The sequence below is a fragment of the Salmo salar genome, chromosome ssa03, assembly GCF_905237065.1.
Source record: "Salmo salar chromosome ssa03, Ssal_v3.1, whole genome shotgun sequence".
Classification (NCBI taxonomy): domain Eukaryota; kingdom Metazoa; phylum Chordata; class Actinopteri; order Salmoniformes; family Salmonidae; genus Salmo; species Salmo salar.
This window is the reverse complement of record NC_059444.1, coordinates 83387619-83407512: the sequence shown is the minus strand read 5'-3', so window position 1 is coordinate 83407512 and position 19894 is coordinate 83387619. Positions and strand designations below refer to the sequence as shown.

Here is a 19894-nt window from a genome sequence, read left to right as displayed (position 1 = left end):
TTTACATGACATCTACATAGACTTTCTAAACTTATATAAGTTCCCACATTGGCAGACAACAGCTATGGGGCACATATGAATAACATTTGCGCTGGCAACATCCCCTTAACTCCATACTGAGGGTAAATAGTTACAGACCAAACTTTGTTTTCCTCTCTGCATACAGTACGCCTATAAGGTGAATAATGTCTTATGTATTGCAGGAGTTATATAGTTATAGAGCTGGGAACTCATTGAAAGTGGGGGAGACAAAGAAAAGGAGGTAGAGACAGAGGGAGGGAAAGAGAAGGAGGGAGAGAGGGGGGAGCTGAAGTCAGAGGGTGGGTGTAGGGGAGCAGGGGAGGAGAGGAAGGAGGGGAGGAGGGGAGGGAGGGGAGAGAAAGAAAGAAGGGAAGGAGAAAGTGAAAGAGAAGGGAGAGAGTTAAAAAAAGAGACAGAAGAAGTCACGGGGAGTCAGGCGTGGGAGGTGGGTGGAGGAGGAGTGAAGAGGCAGGGTAAGGGGTAAGGACAGAGCCTCAGAGGGAGCTCTCTGAAGAAGTCACGGGGAGTCAGGCGTGGGAGGTGGGTGGAGGAGGAGTGAAGAGGCAGGGTAAGGGGTAAGGACAGAGCCTCAGAGGGAGCTCTCTGAAGAAGTCACGGGGAGTCAGGCGTGGGAGGTGGGTGGAGGAGGAGTGAAGAGGCAGGGTAAGGGGTAAGGACAGAGCCTCAGAGGGAGCTCTCTGAAGAAGTCACGGGGAGTCAGGCGTGGGAGGTGGGTGGAGGAGGAGTGAAGAGGCAGGGTAAGGGGTAAGGACAGAGCCTCAGAGGGAGCTCTCTGAAGAAGTCACGGGGAGTCAGGCGTGGGAGGTGGGTGGAGGAGGAGTGAAGAGGCAGGGTAAGGGGGTAAGGGACAGAGCCTCAGAGGGAGCTCTCTGAAGAAGTCACGGGGAGTCAGGCGTGGGAGGTGGGTGGAGGAGGAGTGAAGAGGCAGGGTAAGGGGTAAGGACAGAGCCTCAGAGGGAGCTCTCTGAAGAAGTCACGGGGAGTCAGGCGTGGGAGGTGGGTGGAGGAGGAGTGAAGAGGCAGGGTAAGGGGTAAGGACAGAGCCTCAGAGGGAGCTCTCTGAAGAAGTCACGGGGAGTCAGGCGTGGGAGGTGGGTGGAGGAGGAGTGAAGAGGCAGGGTAAGGGGTAAGGACAGAGCCTCAGAGGGAGCTCTCTGAAGAAGTCACGGGGAGTCAGGCGTGGGAGGTGGGTGGAGGAGGAGTGAAGAGGCAGGGTAAGGGGTAAGGACAGAGCCTCAGAGGGAGCTCTCTGAAGAAGTCACGGGGAGTCAGGCGTGGGAGGTGGGTGGAGGAGGAGTGAAGAGGCAGGGTAAGGGGTAAGGGCAGAGCCTCAGAGGGAGCTCTCTGAAGAAGTCACGGGGAGTCAGGCGTGGGAGGTGGGTGGAGGAGGAGTGAAGAGGCAGGGTAAGGGGGTAAGGGCAGAGCCTCAGAGGGAGCTCTCTGAAGAAGTCACGGGGAGTCAGGCGTGGGAGGTGGGTGGAGGAGGAGTGAAGAGGCGGGGTAAGGGGTAAGGGCAGAGCCTCAGAGGGAGCTCTCTGCTGACAGGAATGGGATTTGCCCAGGCACAGGCAGACACAGAGCCAAGCCCAGGCCCAGACTTGAGAGGGCCTTGTTTCTCTCTCACAAATGCCTCATACACTTTTTTTTTCTTCCTCCGTCCTTTCTCATCCCCCTTACAGAATCACTCCCTCTTTCAATCTGTCTTTCTATTTCTCCTCATCCACTTATTGAATATCGTTCTCTCTCCACACTCTCTCTCCTCTCACTCCACTCTCTCTCTCTCCCCTAGAACAAACACACATTTACATATGTAGAATCTTAATTCGACCAGATTCTCACTGCAGAAAAATAATCCTGCAACAACAGGAAATGTGAATTATTGTGTGGATTGTAATTCATGGACTTTTTGTAGGGGTTGATACATTTTTAGTTAGAGCAAATCAAGTCTGACATTTTAGAGTGGAAATTACAAACTTTAAAAGCCTTTTAAGCCTTGAATACGTTACAAGTTTGCATTTCCTGCAACAACAGGGTGATCAAATTAAGATCCTACACCTGTACATATTCATGTGCCTTCCTTATATTTACATATTGCATTGCTGCAGCGTTATAATAGTTATAATATTGTGGGTCTGTATACCGGAGAATCCAGGGAGGGTGTTGGCCACATAAGTAAATAATAATACAAACCAGCTGTGGTCCCAGTTAAACTGCTGCTGTAAGGCTAGCATATGACTGTACTCTACCGCAGAGCTTTCTGACAGCGTTAGAGCTTCTGCAAGCTCTACGTAGTCTCATTTGGTAATTATTGTTACTCACCAGAGCTCAAATAGTAGAGCTCTCATTTGGTAATTAATGTTACTCACCAGAGCTCAAATAGTAGAGCTCTCATTTGGTAATTAATGTTACTCACCAGAGCTCAAATAGTAGAGCTCTCATTTGGTAATTAATGTTATTCACCAGAGCTCAAATAGTAGAGCTCTCATTTGGTAATTAATGTTACTCACCAGAGCTCAAATAGTAGAGCTCTTATTTAGTAACTAATGTTACTGACCAGAGCTCATATAGTAGAGCTCTTATTTAGTAACTAATGTTACTGACCAGAGCTCATATAGTAGAGCTCTTATTTACTAACTAATGTTACTGACCATATCAGATATCAAAATACTTAAACTTACATGCAAAATACCTGCTGTTAACTTTAAAATGATTGGAATGAATTATCCAAAGAGAGTGTAAAGATTTTTTTCATTTGGTAATTAATTACTCATTTGGTAATTAATGTTACTGACCAGAGCTCATATAGTAGAGCTCTTATTTGGTAACTAATGTTACTGACCAGAGCTCATATAGTAGAGCTCTCATTTGGTAATTAATGTTACTGACCAGAGCTCATATAGTAGAGCTCTCATTTGCTAATTAATGTTACTGACCAGCGCTTATATAGTAGAGCTCTCAGACAGATTTAAAGCTCCTGCATGCTCTAAATGTAGTGCTCTCATTTGGTAACTATATGTTAATGTTACTGCTAGAGATCATATATTAGAGCTCTCAGACGGCTTTAGAGTGTTTGCAAACGCTACAGTAGAGTATGCATAGTACTGGTCTTAGGCAGTTTTAGCTCCTGCAAACTCTAGATACAGAGCTCTCATTTGGGAGCTAAATGTTAAGTGTGACCTAGGAATTAAAACCTAGAAAGGATTGAATACAACTAACTTTGTCTAATGCTCAGAGCTCATATAGTAGAGCTCTCATATCGTTTTAGAGCTCTTGCAAGCTCTAGACACAGAGCTCTCATTTGGGAGCTTAATGTTCATGACCTATATTACCTAGTCATTGCTGTTATTGTCTGTTATTACTGTTATTGTCAACCAACAAACTATAGAAAAAACCTAGAAAGAACTTCATCAAATGAACTCCTCTCCATTGTTTTGTTAATTTCTGTTTTTCTTATAACTTTGGCTTTCCTCCTGTCTTCTGTGTTCATACTCAGACTTTCCCCCATCAAGTTGTCTATTGTTTTTAAGATGTCTCAGAGCTGAATATCTCTCACTCCAGAAACACAGGGCAGTTGGAGGGAGGGAGGGAGGGAGGGAGGGAGGGAGGGAGGGAGGGAGGGAGGGAGGGAGGGAGGGAGGGTGAGGTACTGTAGGGCGGGGTGGCGCCTGGGGGTGAGGCACAGAATTGTCAGTGTTTATTTTGGAAATGCAGCCCTGCAGACAAACAGCAAGGGAACTGAACCCATAGTGCAGGGGAGCCTTCAAGTTCACCATGGCATATCCTACCTTAGTTCCTGACTTCAACTGTTCTCTTCTGGGACGTCCCATCAAGTTCACCATGGCATATCCTACCTTAGTTCCTGACTTCAACTGTTCTCTTCTGGGACGTCCCATCAAGTTCACCATGGCATATCCTACCTTAGTTCCTGACTTCAACTGTTCTCTTCTGGGACGTCCCATCAAGTTCACCATGGCATATCCTACCTTAGTTCCTGACTTCAACTGTTCTCTTCTGGGACGTCCCATCAAGTTCACCATGGCATATCCTACCTTAGTTCCTGACTTCAACTGTTCTCTTCTGGGACGTCCCATCCCATTCAGGTGATCAGGACTGGGGGGACTACAGTAAATACAGTTTAATGAAACAACCCCCAGTGTACATGAATGGTCTGTTCCAAGGAGGAAACGGTGAGGCCTTGTTGTGATTAGTGGTTACAGTTTAACTGGAGAGGTATGCATGGTCTGTGGGCTGGGAGGGTCGGACCGAGGCCCAGCCAGATAGGGGTGGTTTTACTGGCCTGGACCCAAATTCATAACTCAGAGTAGAAGTGCTGATCTAGGATCAGATCCCCCCCACTTGTCCAAGTAATAATATTCATTATAATCTAAATGGCAAAACTTGTCCTAGGTCAGCACTGCTATAGTCTGAAGACGAGCCCAGGGTGAATGGGCCATATTTATAAAGCGTAGGAGGGTTGGTCTAGGATCAGTTCCCCCGTCCATGTAATCTTATTCAATTTGATCTAAAAGATGAAACTGCTCCTAGATCAGCACTCCTACAGCACTATTTTAACAAACATAATGCAATGGAAATCTAAGCATTGGTGGTAGCTATAGGTTCGGGGTGTCATAAATATTTATTCTATTTTCAGAACCAGAATTAAGTACGCAGTGCAGGGTGGTGAAGTGAAAGGGCTGGGTTTTGATGAATAAACAGGTTGAATGTGTGTCGAGGCTTGACCCCTCACTGGCCAATCAGAATGTGCTCCATGGCTAAATATGTGTCTTCTTGAAGTTGTGTTTTTACAGTCTTTAATGTATTGTGTTGTCATCCACTCCCAATCGCTGAATCTACACAAACAAAATAACATTTACATTTACATTTACATTACATTTAAGTCATTTAGCAGACGCTCTTATCCAGAGCGACTTACAAAATGGTGCATTCACCTTATGATATCCAGTGGAACAACCACTTTACAATAGTGCATCTAAATCTTTTAAGGGGGGGGGGGTGTTTAGAAGGATTACTTTATCCTATCCTAGGTATTCCTTAAAGAGGTAACAAAATGTCGGCCTATCCCATATTTGCTAAATATGTTGAATATGTTTTTGAACAGTAATTGCATGGCTTCAATATGTAAATATATTATTAACATAGCATTCCCAGTGATATAAGCCTACTGTAAAATGCATTATGTCTGAGCCATGGACGTGCTTAACGTTGTCAATAAGCCAGATTACATTCACTATTGGTAACATCTAAAAACACAGTGAATAATTACAATCAAAATCGAATAAAACTAAACAACTTGTTTTAAAAAATTGCTCCCCGTGGGCTTATAATATTAGGCCTAAAACAACGTAGACTACGGAGGGTTTTACGCACATCCAAACTTTTCACACGAGTGAAAAGAAAAGGGGAATGTCCACTCACCGTTACTGCTGCCAAATATATCTAGCTATGGCCGTTGATATAGCCTGTAGTGACTTTACCACGTGACAAGTAAACAAACAGGTAAATATAGCCTACAAGTAAACAAACAGGTAAATATAGCCTACAAGTAAACAAACAGGTAAATATAGCCTACAAGTAAACAAACAGGTAAATATAGCCTACAAGTAAACAAACAGGTAAATATAGCCTACAAGTAAACAAACAGGTAAATATAGCCTACAAGTAAACAAACAGGTAAATATAGCCTACAAGCAGATTCGGCACCACAGACATCCATCAGAATTCCCATGACTTGACAGTTAGGTCCAACAGAGAAAAGTGGAAGACACATTTTGATTTTTTAATAAACATTGGTGATGTATATTAGGCTACTGTGTGCGCCTCCACTGGCAAAATCAATACCATCACCAATTGCAATACTGCTATGAGTCGCTCTTAAATATCCCTAGTTAGGCTCACTGAAATCGCCCTATTGGCACGTGTTTTTAAGGACACAAGTCAAATATTTCCACCCCTCCCACCTCAGCGCAAGTCAATCGATGTCAGACAGGTAAATTACCGAACCTGGCGTAAGGGCTGGAAAATGCCAATGCGGCAGTTTTTACAAGACGAAATTGCAAACTAACGTGCGTTTGGACAAAGAAGCACATTTAATAGAGATTCTCCATTGAGAATGCTTTTAAGTCCAGGACTAGTCCTAATCTGTGTCTGGGAAACCAACCCTATGAGTATACAGCTAGTCTCACATGCTAGGCTTCTAGGCCCTCCCATCATCACTGTTAGTGATACAACTAAGGAATCTGTATGCAGCCTACTGAATCATCTTTACTGTATCCTGACTTCTGTCTATGAGGTGAGGTAATGTGGTTGCTCTCTCTCTTCATGTATGATTCCCCCTTCCTTCAGATGCTTGTGAACTGTCTGCATCTCCCTATAGGGAGTCTCAATCTGCACCATGAGTCTGTGGCTGGAGACAGCGAGACCAGCCACCATATTGAGTGTGTGTGTGTGTGTGTGTGTGTGTGTGTGTGTGTTTACCATTGTGACTGTGACAGCAACACATAATCATTTCCACCTGTAGATGATTCCAAAGTTAGTAAGAATTCTACCGCCATCGCTGTGATCAGTTTGACGCAGTAACATTCCATTCCAACTCCTCACAGCAGTTGGTAGAAACGGCTGTGTTTTATTAAGCTGCTCATCGCTGATATTGTGATTCTGTTTCCCTCCAAAACAGGTGGCAGCCGAGTTGTCCCAACAAGCACAATGGGCATAGTTGACTAAGAGTTCAGTAGTCTCTCTCTCTCTCTCTCTCACAAACAAACAGACAGACAGACAGACAGACAGACAGACAGACAGACAGACACGTACACAAATAAGCTGCAATTTAACAGGATTTACTTCAGGCCTGACAATCCCATCAGGGCCACATCATTTATACCCTCAATCCCATTTCACTACTCCATGGAGGGGACAATCCCTGCAGCTCACCATCAGAGACGTCACAGCAGCACCAGTCACTTTTCCTTTCTGACAAGTATAGATAAATAGGCGTATAGATACACACTGAGTGAACAATACATTAAGGACACCCCTCCCCCCTTTTGCCCTCAGAACAGCCTCAATTCATCCGGGAATGGACTCTACAAGGTGTTGAAAGCATTCCACAGCGATGCTGGCCCATGTTGACTCCAATGCTTCCCACAGTTGTGTCAAGTTGGTTGGATGTCCTTTGGGTGGTGGACCTTTTTTGATACACACGGGAAACTGTTGAGCATAAAAAACCCAGCAGCGTTGCAGTTCTAGATTAAAAGAAAGCAGTGCGCCTGGTACCTACTACCATACCCCGTTCAAAGGCACTTAAATATTTTGTCTTGCCCATTCACCCTCTGAATGGTACACATACACAATCCATGTCTCAACTGTCAATGTTTTGTCCATAATGTTGTGTACACTCAGTGTAGATAATAGTAGATTAAAAAACATGAGCTGGCGCACACCCAGAAAAAATTGTTTGTGTGGAGATGCTGACTAACGCCGAAATTTAATAGGTATTTACCAACGTTTCGGCATCATAGACCCTGAGGAAGGCACAGTGATGCCGAAACATTGGTAAATACCCATTAAATTGCTGGGAGTTTATACATGGAGTGCGCAACTTTCTTTATTTTGATAGTTTACACTCAGTGTAGATAGACATAGATAGCAACATACTTAATATCCCAGAAAAAAAGTTCAGGAACAGTATAGTTATCACATGATAATGTCAGTCATTCTATCACAGAGTTATTTTCAAACAGTGGTATTGAAAGTCGGGGTCGAGACACCTATTGCAGTGGGGTCGCCAAATGTCAACAAAAAAAAAGAGTACAGATTATTTTATGGGACAATATACAAAAGTTTTTGAGAAAGAATTTGAAAAATATTTTTGGGGGAGTAAATGTTTTTATTGGTTCTCTTAATTTTGAGATAAACATTTAAAGAATTGAAGGTTCTTTTTTATGTGAAAATAAGAATTTGCAGATTTTAAGGTTGTATCATTAGATTTGGGGTGGGGTGGGGTGGGGTTGTCAGAAATTCTGGTGAAAAAAAAATGGGGTTCTTGCCGAAAAAGTTTGAATACCACTGCTTTAAACCAAGAAACGGTGTGTTAAACGCTTGTGTAATTGAGAAGAAACATGGGAGAACTACAGGGAAATGGTCTTTAAATGTCAAGTGCAGTACAGATGTCTACGGATTGCGGTTTGTTTAAATCCCGGCTTTAGCTTTCAAGAGAACTAAACTACTACCTTAGCTAGGAAGGCTTTTGGAAACCCAGCCTCTTGACTGAACCCTGTGATTGAGCGGGTGACACTCCCGCCACGAGGATCCATAGCTCCAGATAAGTGGGTGGGTGGGGGTAAGCTTCTCCTGGAGTCCCTCGCGGTGCTGATAAGTGTGTGAGTGTGAGGGAGCTGTCTTGGTTTGTCCCCACTTGTCTCCACTGCGTGCCTCGCCATTCACTGGCCGTTCTAATCCAGGACCCCTGCTGCTGCGTTGCCTTTCAGCCCGACAGTAATCCGCTGGCTGCTATTGGCAACCCACTGAGATATTAAATCAGACACACGCAGTCACAGAGTGTCTAACTGGGCTCTCCATTCTCCAAGCAGTGGCTGTGACACTGAAAGTTTAAACAAGCCACATAGTAAAGGCCCAGACACACCAATAGCATCTGCTGGCTCAGAGTACTTAGCACCTCTGAATGTAATTTGCGAACCGAGTGCGCACTGACTTAACTTGTAGAATCGCGTGAAAAATGACGGCAGTCCGACGTCTACAGCGGGTGGTCCCTAAAACACAGCGGGCTGAACGATCTGAAGATAAACGGTAGATCCACATTCGGTGCGATGTGTGAGAGCCTTAAAAGCGCTCGGCAAACAGTTCTCTTTGGTTGTCTTGCCTAGTTTAATTTCAGTTGTGCAGGTTCTAGTGGATTAAAGTGAGCAATAAGAAATCAATCTCTGCCTTTTTTGATGAGTGCTCCAACTCTTGTTTAACTTGAATTAGTCCGTTTGGACGTTTTATTCCGTTTTAACTTGAATTAGTCCGTTTGGACGTTTTACTACTTTTTAACTTGCATTAGTCCGTTTGGACGTTCTACTCCTTTTTAACTTGAATTAGTCCGTTTGGACGTTTATTCTTGGTAAACCATTCTCGAGGTTCTAGCGTCTGTTGGTACTTTCAACAACAGGAATGTGGTTTCTATTGATTTTGATATTTGCTGTGTGTAGGCTATTGTTGAATGATGAGCCTGATATTCTTTACCTCTTGCCTGGCATCTTGGGGAACCATGGCTCTTCCATTCAGTTTAGTAGGAGTTTATATTCTGGCCAAAATAAGTCAGGACTGCTATATGATTTACATCCTACCAACATACATCATCTGGGGGAAATATATCTCTTACATTCATTTTTAGTGTGCATTTCTTAGCTTGGCCCATAGAAAGAAAGCCTTATATTTATATGTGGTTATACCCAGCAATATGTCTCTTGGTTGGCTATGTGGTTATACCCAGAAACATGTCTCTTGGTTGGCTGTCTATGTGGTTATACCCAGCAATATGTCTCTTGGTTGGCTATGTGGTTATACCCAGCAACATGTCTCTTGGTTGGCTGTCTATGTGGTTATACCCAGCAACATGTCTCTTGGTTGGCAGTCTATGTGGTTATACCCAGCAATATGTCTCTTGGTTGGCAGTCTATATGGTTATACCCAGCAATATGTCTCTAGGTTGGCTGTCTATGTGGTTATACCCAGCAACATGTCTCTTGGTTGGCAGTCTATGTGGTTATACCTAGCAATATGTCTCTTGGTTGGCAGTCTATGTGGTTATACCCAGCAATATGTCTCTAGGTTGGCAGTCTATGTGGTTATACCCAGCAATATGTCTCTAGGTTGGCTGTCTATGTGGTTATACCCAGCAACATGTCTCTTGGTTGGCAGTCTATGTGGTTATACCCAGCAATATGTCTCTAGGTTGGCTGTCTATGTGGTTATACCCAGCAACATGTCTCTTGGTTGGCTGTCTATGTGGTTAACCCAGCAATATGTCTCTTGGTTGGCAGTCTATGTGGTTATACCCAGCAACATGTCTCTTGGTTGGCTGTCTATGTGGTTATACCCAGCAACATGTCTCTAGGTTGGCTGTCTATGTGGTTATACCCAGCAATATGTCTCTAGGTTGGCTGTCTGTGGTTATACCCAGCAATATGTCTCTAGGTTGGCAGTCTATGTGGTTATACCCAGCAATATGTCTCTTGGTTGGCAGTCTATGTGGTTATACCCAGCAATATGTATCTTGGTTGGCTGTCTATGTGGTTATACCCAGCAACATGTCTCTTGGTTGGCTGTCTATGTGGTTATACCCAGCAACATGTCTCTAGGTTGGCTGTCTATGTGGTTATACCCAGCAATATGTCTCTTGGTTGGCAGTCTATGTGGTTATACCCAGCAATATGTCTCTAGGTTGGCTGTCTATGTGGTTATACCCAGCAACATGTCTCTAGGTTGGCTGTCTATGTGGTTATACCCAGCAATATGTCTCTAGGTTGGCTGTCTATGTGGTTATACCCAGCAAATTGTCTCTTGGTTGGCTGTCTATGTGGTTATACCCAGCAATATGTCTCTTGGTTGGCTGTCTATGTGGTTATACCCAGCAATATGTCTCTAGGTTGGCTGTCTATGTGGTTATACCCAGCAATATGTCTCTAGGTTGGCTGTCTATGTGGTTAACCCAGCAATATGTCTCTAGGTTGGCTGTCTATGTGGTTATACCCAGCAATATGTCTCTTGGTTGGCTGTCTATGTGGTTATACCCAGCAACATGTCTCTAGGTTGGCTGTCTATGTGGTTATACCCAGCAACATGTCTCTAGGTTGGCTGTCTATGTGGTTATACCCAGCAATATGTCTCTAGGTTGGCTGTCTGTGGTTATACCCAGCAATATGTCTCTAGGTTGGCAGTCTATGTGGTTATACCCAGCAATATGTCTCTTGGTTGGCAGTCTATGTGGTTATACCCAGCAATATGTATCTTGGTTGGCTGTCTATGTGGTTATACCCAGCAACATGTCTCTTGGTTGGCTGTCTATGTGGTTATACCCAGCAACATGTCTCTAGGTTGGCTGTCTATGTGGTTATACCCAGCAATATGTCTCTTGGTTGGCAGTCTATGTGGTTATACCCAGCAATATGTCTCTAGGTTGGCTGTCTATGTGGTTATACCCAGCAACATGTCTCTAGGTTGGCTGTCTATGTGGTTATACCCAGCAATATGTCTCTAGGTTGGCTGTCTATGTGGTTATACCCAGCAATATGTCTCTTGGTTGGCTGTCTATGTGGTTATACCCAGCAATATGTCTCTTGGTTGGCTGTCTATGTGGTTATACCCAGCAATATGTCTCTAGGTTGGCTGTCTATGTGGTTATACCCAGCAATATGTCTCTAGGTTGGCTGTCTATGTGGTTAACCCAGCAATATGTCTCTAGGTTGGCTGTCTATGTGGTTATACCCAGCAATATGTCTCTTGGTTGGCTGTCTATGTGGTTATACCCAGCAACATGTCTCTAGGTTGGCTGTCTATGTGGTTATACCCAGCAACATGTCTCTAGGTTGGCTGTCTATGTGGTTATACCCAGCAATATGTCTCTAGGTTGGCAGTCTATGTGGTTATACCCAGCAATATGTCTCTAGGTTGGCTGTCTATGATACAGGCCAGGGGCATGATGATCCATCCATCAGGACCCGTCTTATTTTCCCACAGTGCCGCTGTCTGCCCTCGGAGGGTGAAGGGCGCCCTAGGGGCATGACTTCAGAGCTGCGGTGGTGGTGCAGGGTGGGTTCATATGGCATGAAACTCTGGATGTGGAGGGGTACCACATACTGCACAACACCATGCCCAGATGGAGTACTCACTACAGGAGTACTCACTCACTGGCCTCCTGGGCTTTTCAAGCATGACGGTCTAGGGTTTACTGAGAATGGTGAGATAAACAAAAAAATGTAGTCATCGGCAGTCCTGTGGGCGAAAACAGCTCGTTGATGAGAGGTCGAAGGAGAATGGCAAGAATCGTGCAAGCTAACAGGCGGGCCACAAACAGGCAAATAACGGCCCAGTACAACAGTGGTGTGCAGAACGGCATCTTCAAACACACAACTCGTCAGTCCTTGTCACAGATGGGCTACTGCAGCAGACGACCACACCGGGTTCCACTCCTATCAGCTAAAAACATGAAGAAGTGGCTCCAGTGGGGACGTGATCACCAACACTGGACAATTGAGGAGGTGAAAAACATTGCCTGGTCCGACGAATCCCAGTTCCTGTTTTATCATGCTGATAGCAGAGTCAGGATTTGGCGTAAGCAGCATGAGTCCATGGCCCCATCCTGCCTGGTGTCAACGGTACAGGCTGGTGGTGGTGTAATGGTGTGGGTGGTGTAATGGTGTGGGGAATGTTTTCCTGGCACATGTTAAGTCCCTTGATACCAATTGAGCAACATTTCCATGCCCTAAAGAATTCAGGCTGTTCTGGAGGCAAAGGGGGGTCTGACCCAGAACTAGATTGGTGTACCTAATAAACTGAGTATATCTACAGTACATAATGTATACTTGCAGACAAAACCTTCATTGACACTCTTGGTTGGCTGTCTAAGGCAAGCTTCATAAAGGCTATGTTCCAACTAGCATGCTGTACTAGCTAAGCATACTACTAAAGTTCCCAATAGACTCCTCATTGTACAGTTGAAGTCGGAAGTTTACATACACTTAGGTTGGAGTCATTAAACCTTGTTTTTCAACCACTCCACAAATTTCTTGTTAACAAACTACAGTTTTGGCAAGGCAGTTAGGATATCTACTTTGTGCATGATACAAGTAATTTTTCCAACAATTGTTTACAGACAGATTATTTCACTTATAATTCACTGTATCACAATTCCAGTGGGTCAGAAGTTAACATACAGTAAGTTGACTGTGCCTTTAAACAGCTTGGAAAATTCCAGAAAATGATGTCATGGCTTTAGAAGCTTCTGATAGGCTAATTGACATCATTTGAGTCAATTGGAGGTGTACCTGTGGATGTATTTCAAGGCCTACTTTCAAACTCAACGCCTCTTTGCTTGACATCATGGGAAACTCAGAAATCAGCCAAGACCTCAGAAAAAAAAGTGGACCTCCACAAGTCTGGTTCATCCTTGGGAGCAATTTCCAAACGCCTGAAGGTACCACGTTCATCTGTACAAACAATAGTACGCAAGTATAAACACCATGGGACCATGCAGCCGTCATACCGCTCAGGAAGGAGACGCATTCTGTCTCCTAAAGATGAACATACTTTGGTGTGAAAAGTGCAAATCAATCCCAGAACAACAGCAAAGGACCTTGTGAAGATGCTGGAGGAAACAGGTACAAAAGTATCTATATTCACAGTAAAACGAGTCCTATATCGACATAACCTGAAAGGCCGCTCAACAAGGAAGCAGCCACTGCTCCAAAACCTGCATAAAAAAAACAGACTATGGTTTGCAACTGCACATGGGGACAAAGATCGAACTTTTTGAATTAATGTCCTCTGGTCTGATGAAACAAAAATACTGTTTGCCCATAATGACCATCGTTATGTTTGAAAGAAAAAGGGAGAGGCTTAAAAACCGAAGAACACCATCCCAACCGTGAAGCACGGGGGTGGCAGCATCATGTTGTGGGGGTGCTTTGCTGCAGGAGGGACTGGTGCACTTCAAAAAATAGATGGCATCATGAGGATGGAAAATTATGTGGATATATTGAAGCAACATCTCAAGACATCAGTCAGGAAGTTAAAGCTTGGTCGCAAATGGGTCTTCCAAATGGACAATGACCCCAAGCATACTTCCAAAGTTGTGGCAAAATGGCTTAAGGACAACAAAGTCAAGGTATTGGAGTGGCCATCACAAACCCCTGACCTCAATCCTATAGAACATTTCTGGGCAGAACTGAAAAAGTTTGTGTGAGCAAGGAGGCCTACAAATCTGACTCAGTTACACCAGCTCTGTCAGGAAGAATGGGCCAAAAATCACCCAACTTATTGTGGGAAGCTTGTGGAAGGCTACCCGAAACGTTTGACCCAAGTTAAACAATTTAAAGGCAATGCTACCAAATACAAATTGAGTGTATGTAAACTTCTGACCCACTAGGAATGTGATGAAAGAAATAAAAGCTGAAATAAATAATTCTCTCTACTATTATTCTGACATTTCACATTCTTAAAATAAAGTGGTGATCCTAACTGACCTAAGACAGGGAATTTTTACTAGGATTAAATGTCAGGAATTGTGAAAAACTGAGTTTAAATCTATTTGGTTAAGGTGTATGTAAATTTCTGACTTCAACTGTATGTGGACTGTTTGGATGGATATTGGGACTGAACCTTATTGTTGTCACGCTTGTCGTCGGTGAAGGAGGACCAAAACGCAGCAGGTAAGTGCAGGCTCATCTTGACGTTTATTTATTTTCAAAATGAATACCAAAATAACAAACAACAACTACAACTACAACTACAAACAGTCTGGCTAGCATAGGCTCAACACAGAACAATCACCCACAAATAACAAACACACCCTAATATATGGGACTCTCAATCAAAGGCAGATAGACAACACCTGCCTTCAACTGAGAGTCCCAACCCCAATTAACCAAACATAGAAACAGACATACTAGACTAAACATAGAATACCTGAAAACCAAACAGTGCCCAAAAACCCCGGAATACTTAAACCAAATGCCCCTTCAACAAAACACACCACCCCGAACCACATAAAACGAATACCCTCTGCCACGTCCTGACTAAACTACAATACTAATTAACCTTTATACTGGCCAGGACGTGACAATTGTATGACTGGACCAGAGAAAGACTGCAGCTCAGTGGTGGGCTAGACCATTAAAGTACCAGTGTCAAACCTGTGGTTCCAAACCAGGAAGAGCTGTACAGCACCAACTGTTGCCTCACACAGCTGTCCAAGCTATCCACATGTGGCCAAGCATGCAGGCAGAACAAAACTATGCACAGCGCTAGGCAGAATGCTCTGTGTATACACACACTCACAACTACAAAAGCACACACACACACACAAATGTGTACACACACACAGACACTAACAAGAGCATGCACACACACACACTATTGAGGTGTGAGACCTTGGAATAGGATCACCACCACAGAGATACACAGCTGGACATCAGTGGACATCTGGCTTGTGTCCAGACTGACCGACTGACTGACTGCCTCAGAAAGCAGCAGTGAATACTGTACTGAGTGGGAAAATCTTTACCATGCTGGCTAACCATGCTGCTGTCTGATGAAAACCGCTAACCCTCAGGAGAACTGAACTCAGTCATCTCTGTCTGTCGCTCATCAGCTGATTGGATAAACAGAGTCATGCTGTGTGTGTGTGTGTGTGTGTGTGTGTGTGTGTGTGTGTGTGTGTGTGTGTGTGTGTGTGTGTGTGTGTGTGTGTGTGTGTGTGTGTGTGTGTGTGTGTGTGTGTGTGTGTGTGTGTGTGTGTGTGTGTGTGTGTGTGTGTGTGTGTGTGTGTGTGTGTGTGTGCGTGCGTGCGTGCCTGCGTTCCTGTTTGGGTGTGCGTGCGTTCATGCGTATGTGTGTGTTTTTCTGTGTCTTCATGTGTGTGTACACATGCACGTGCCTATGTAGATGTGAAGTGCACCTGGAATACGGCCCTCACACATAGTCTCATAGTTCACAGCAGTATTATGGAAGAAATAGTAGCCAGGGGGCTTGGGTGGGAGTCAATATCCCCTTCTCTTCCTGTTCTTCTTCCCCAAAACCTCCAGTGGGCCCCCAACCAGACCTCCCTCCAGTGGGCCCCCACCCAGACCTCCTTCCAGTGGGCCCCCAGCCAGACCTCCTTCCAGTGGGCCCCCAGCCAGACCTCCTTCCAGTGAGTCTCATATATATATACATATAATATGCTCACTGCCTGTTTGACACACAGTAGGCTACACACACACTTAAGAAACATATTCAAAAACACCAACCCCTTGAAAACATTCAAACTTTCATCCTGCCCCCAACCAACCCCCTCCAATCCAACCCCCCTCAGAAAGTAAGAGTGTGCCTGGGTTCATAATGTAATGTTTTTTAATGATCAGGCCTCCTCATGGGTTGGTTAACTGTATTCTGCCTTGGCAGGCCTAAGCCCTTTTCCCCTGGCCTCATCTGGGACAATGAGAGGCAGCCAATCAGGAGAGGCTCTGTCCCAAACCTGCTCCCTGAGCTCCAAATGTGCACACCATTAGGGGCAGGCACAGAGCAATTGCTTAATTGGAGGAAAATAGCCTCTTTATCAAGGCTTCTGTCCACACAGATCATCTGCTGCCCCATTGCCCAGTACAGTGTAGCTGTCCTGGTCTGCTATTGGTTTGGGTGCTTGGCCCTTGAGAGCAACGCTGAATTAAGTTTTGTTAAATTGGGAACTGGCAACATAACAATGGTGATATTTCATGACAGTGCCGTTATTGGATCCCTGTGTTGTTTGTTCACCTGATGTTATGAGAGAACATTGTGTCTTTAGGGTTTGCAATAGCACATTTTTGTTTAGAGCTTTGAATATTGATAATGTATCACAGTAAATTGATGTGATGGTATTAATAATACCGATAGTGTTCTGCTTCTGGTTCTGATTCCATTCCATCATCTCGCAGAACTGAAATCCTTGACATGCCCCGCGCATATGGCTTCACTATTTGAGGCGAAGCAACCCCACAAGGAGAGTAGGCCTCGCTTGCCAAGCGCGCTCTGAAAATGTGTTTCTGGGGGAATTCTACTTTTTGTTGGGTGACTGTCAAGCAGACATGTCGTGTCCCTATGAATATGAGGAATGACACGGTGTCTTTGTAAATTCCAGACGCTGGCGGTGCACGTAGGCCTACGCCATGGCCAGTGTATAAAGATATGACAGGCAGTCCAGGCGGAGCGGCGGCGGCGGCTCTGGACAACCGAACAGGGCTGGCGCACCGCTGTGGACTCAGAAATTAGGTCAGTCCGCCCTGTCCTCCTTGAACTCTGCCCATTTCACATTTCACCGACTATCTCGGACACACAAGACCACATTTACAAACATCAAATATACCATACGGGAACGAACTGCCCGTGCAAATGATGTAACGCCTATATGTCATCCAGTGTAACAATAACCCGACACAGAGAAGGATAGAGGGGAGTTGTAGGCTAAAGGCAACGGGCTTACCTTAGGGAAAAATCCCGTGGATATGGCCGAGATGTCTCCGATTTATTCCCTCTCCGGCAACAAACTTTCCACTCAATATTTTTGTGCAAAAGCCTCTCGATGACAATTTCCCCTTGCAATTCTGTAATGTTGTCCTCGTTCAAAGCACTAGACGAAGCTGACACGTCTAAATAAAATACTATGTGTCGGGTGAGGCGGTCCGTTCCCAGACCATTGGTTTGAAAAAGAAAAAGAAAATGGAATAAAACGAAGATGATAAGACAAGCAATACGAGATAATCGTATAGTGTTGATGTCAGTTACCGGGGATGAGATAATTTCACGTCGCCAGAAACCGGTTAAATTTAGGCTAAACACCCCAAACTGTGTCCACAGTCTAAACTGTTCCTTTTTGGAAAATGAAGATCACTGGTTGTAGAATGTGCATCAAAATGACGCGTTCGGTTTCGTCTTGGATTCAAAGTGCATCGCTTAATGGCAACGCTGGTCAATTAGGGTGTTCAATGGGTGGTCGTTCTCCAGGGAGTAGGCTATAGGAGGGGTGCGCTGGGAGACACAGAGCCGAGAGATGTCGCGAGGGGGGGTCTTCTTCACTCGTTATGTTTCCAGATGCCGACTCCCTGTGGTTACAAACGGAGGTGTTGTCCTTATAGCTTTCTATTATTCTATTTCTCCCTGTCTCTCACTCTCTCTCTTGCTCTTCTCTGTTCTCGCCTATTTAGTCCTCAAGGAGACGTGATTGGTAAGGTGGTCTCCCCGCGTCCGTCTGAGAGGACCCGAGCCAGCCCGTGATCTCCCTCTCCTTGCGCGCAGCAGACTAGCCCCGTCTCTGCCAGCTCAGCGCATGCTTGCTGCTCCGCCCATCCACCATGGGCAGTCAGTCCTCAGCTCCTCTCAAAACAAGTCTCTCCTTCCCCGCTGAACATACCTTTTTCTTTAACCCGCTTTAACTCTTACAATGAACCATACAGAAAATCATAAGGGATATTAATGTGTTAGGAGACAACTGGTTTGCATGTTTTAACGCATCTGTGTTACTGGACACGTCTCTGTTTCCCCAAGTTTAAACAGGAAATTGCTGAGCTTCTTTAAAAAAAACTCCTTTCACATATTTGGTGCTCATATTTAACCCGTTAACTTCTTTATATTCAACAAACGTGTTTCTTAATTGTTTTGGTGTCTTATAAGTGACATTTGCTTATTTTCTATTCATTCGCGTTTAGTTTATTAGAGATGATGGGAGAAAATAGTACTATTATAAATATACCTATATAAAGCCCTATCATTTTGTCTATTGTTATTCAATTACTAAATTAATTTAGGAAATTACAGGGACCAATCAATGTACTTAGGCTACCTACCAAGTCAATGAATTCCTAATGCAATAGGTGGCACATACCTAGGCCCATAGCCCTAATAATCCTTGCAGTGCACCATTAGGTATAGCCCACTTGTGTTGCTTAGGGAGAACTCCGATACACTGCCTCGGGGTACCAAAAACCCCAGAGCAATGATGGTGTTTCAGGTAAGTGCTGAACCAGTAACATTGTTTTACCTCATCCAACCACCAGAGGTCGTGTCAGTAACAGTACATTGTGAAAAATCTGGTCCTGAGCTACAAAGTGAGTAGGCTTTTGTTCCAGCCCAGCATTAATACGCCATATTATCTTGACGAGTAGTTAATAATAATACATATTTAATTGTCACATGCAGTGAAATTGGTTGTTTTACAGGGTCAGACATAGTGATACAGCGCCCATGGAGCAAATTATGTTTAACTGCCTTGCTCAAGAGCACATTGACAGATTTCCGATTTTTCACCTTGTCGGCTTGGGTATTCGAACCAGCAACCTTTCGGTTACTCACCCAACACTCTAACCGCTAGGCTACCTGCCGCCCAGTTGTGTCTGGTGTTTTAATGCTGGGTTGCACATATGTCTGGCTCTCCCAAGACTAGGACTAATGATCAAGTCCAACATAACTTCATAATTGATCATGTAAATTGTGCATGATATTGGGTGAATACGTCTGTCTCTGGGAAAATATGGGTAAATATGTCTGGGGCATAGTTAAGTAACAATGAAGTTATGCAACACCTATGTTGTGTACAGAAATCTTTGGACCTATAGTGGCTGGTACCTAGTGGTACATCCAAAATGTTAAATTCATAGGTAAATACACTCACACTAAAGTACACAAATAAACATAGCCTATATTAATGTGTTAATCATTATTATTGATGAAAACAGCCATGCAAACAGGTTATTTCAGGTGAACGGTAAGTCGTGTGTGGCACATAATAAACATAATGGCAGGTCGACAACATTACTTGACTGTATAGCCTTTAAGCGTAGGCCTGTGTGCATAAATCAGCTTCCGTGAACCTGTTATATTAGAAACTTTAACGTAAATATATGCAAAATAACCTGTAACAGATAACATTATAACTTATAACAATAGCCCCTAAGCAACATGTTCACACACATATAATGTTCATGTTAGACTGAAGGGTATGAACATGACACTTAACTAATTATTATATTCCTGTTCAAGTGTGTTGCCTTCGTCCTTTTGTAGTATTACACCAGTGTCCCTGGCTGTCCTCCAGGGCCTGTGT

At 44.2% G+C, this 19894-nt stretch overlaps 1 protein-coding gene across 1 annotated transcript in view; it reads right to left on the bottom strand.

The window, feature by feature from the left end:
* Positions 1 to 18317, bottom strand: part of LOC123741732 (zinc finger protein GLIS2) — a gene marked incomplete at its 3' end in the record, with an annotated part of 75358 nt that extends 57041 nt beyond the window's left edge. Inside the window, exon 1 of the mRNA XM_045715645.1 lies at positions 17279 to 18317. The remainder of the gene's footprint in view (positions 1 to 17278) is intronic.
* Between the last annotated feature and the right edge of the window lie 1577 nt (positions 18318 to 19894).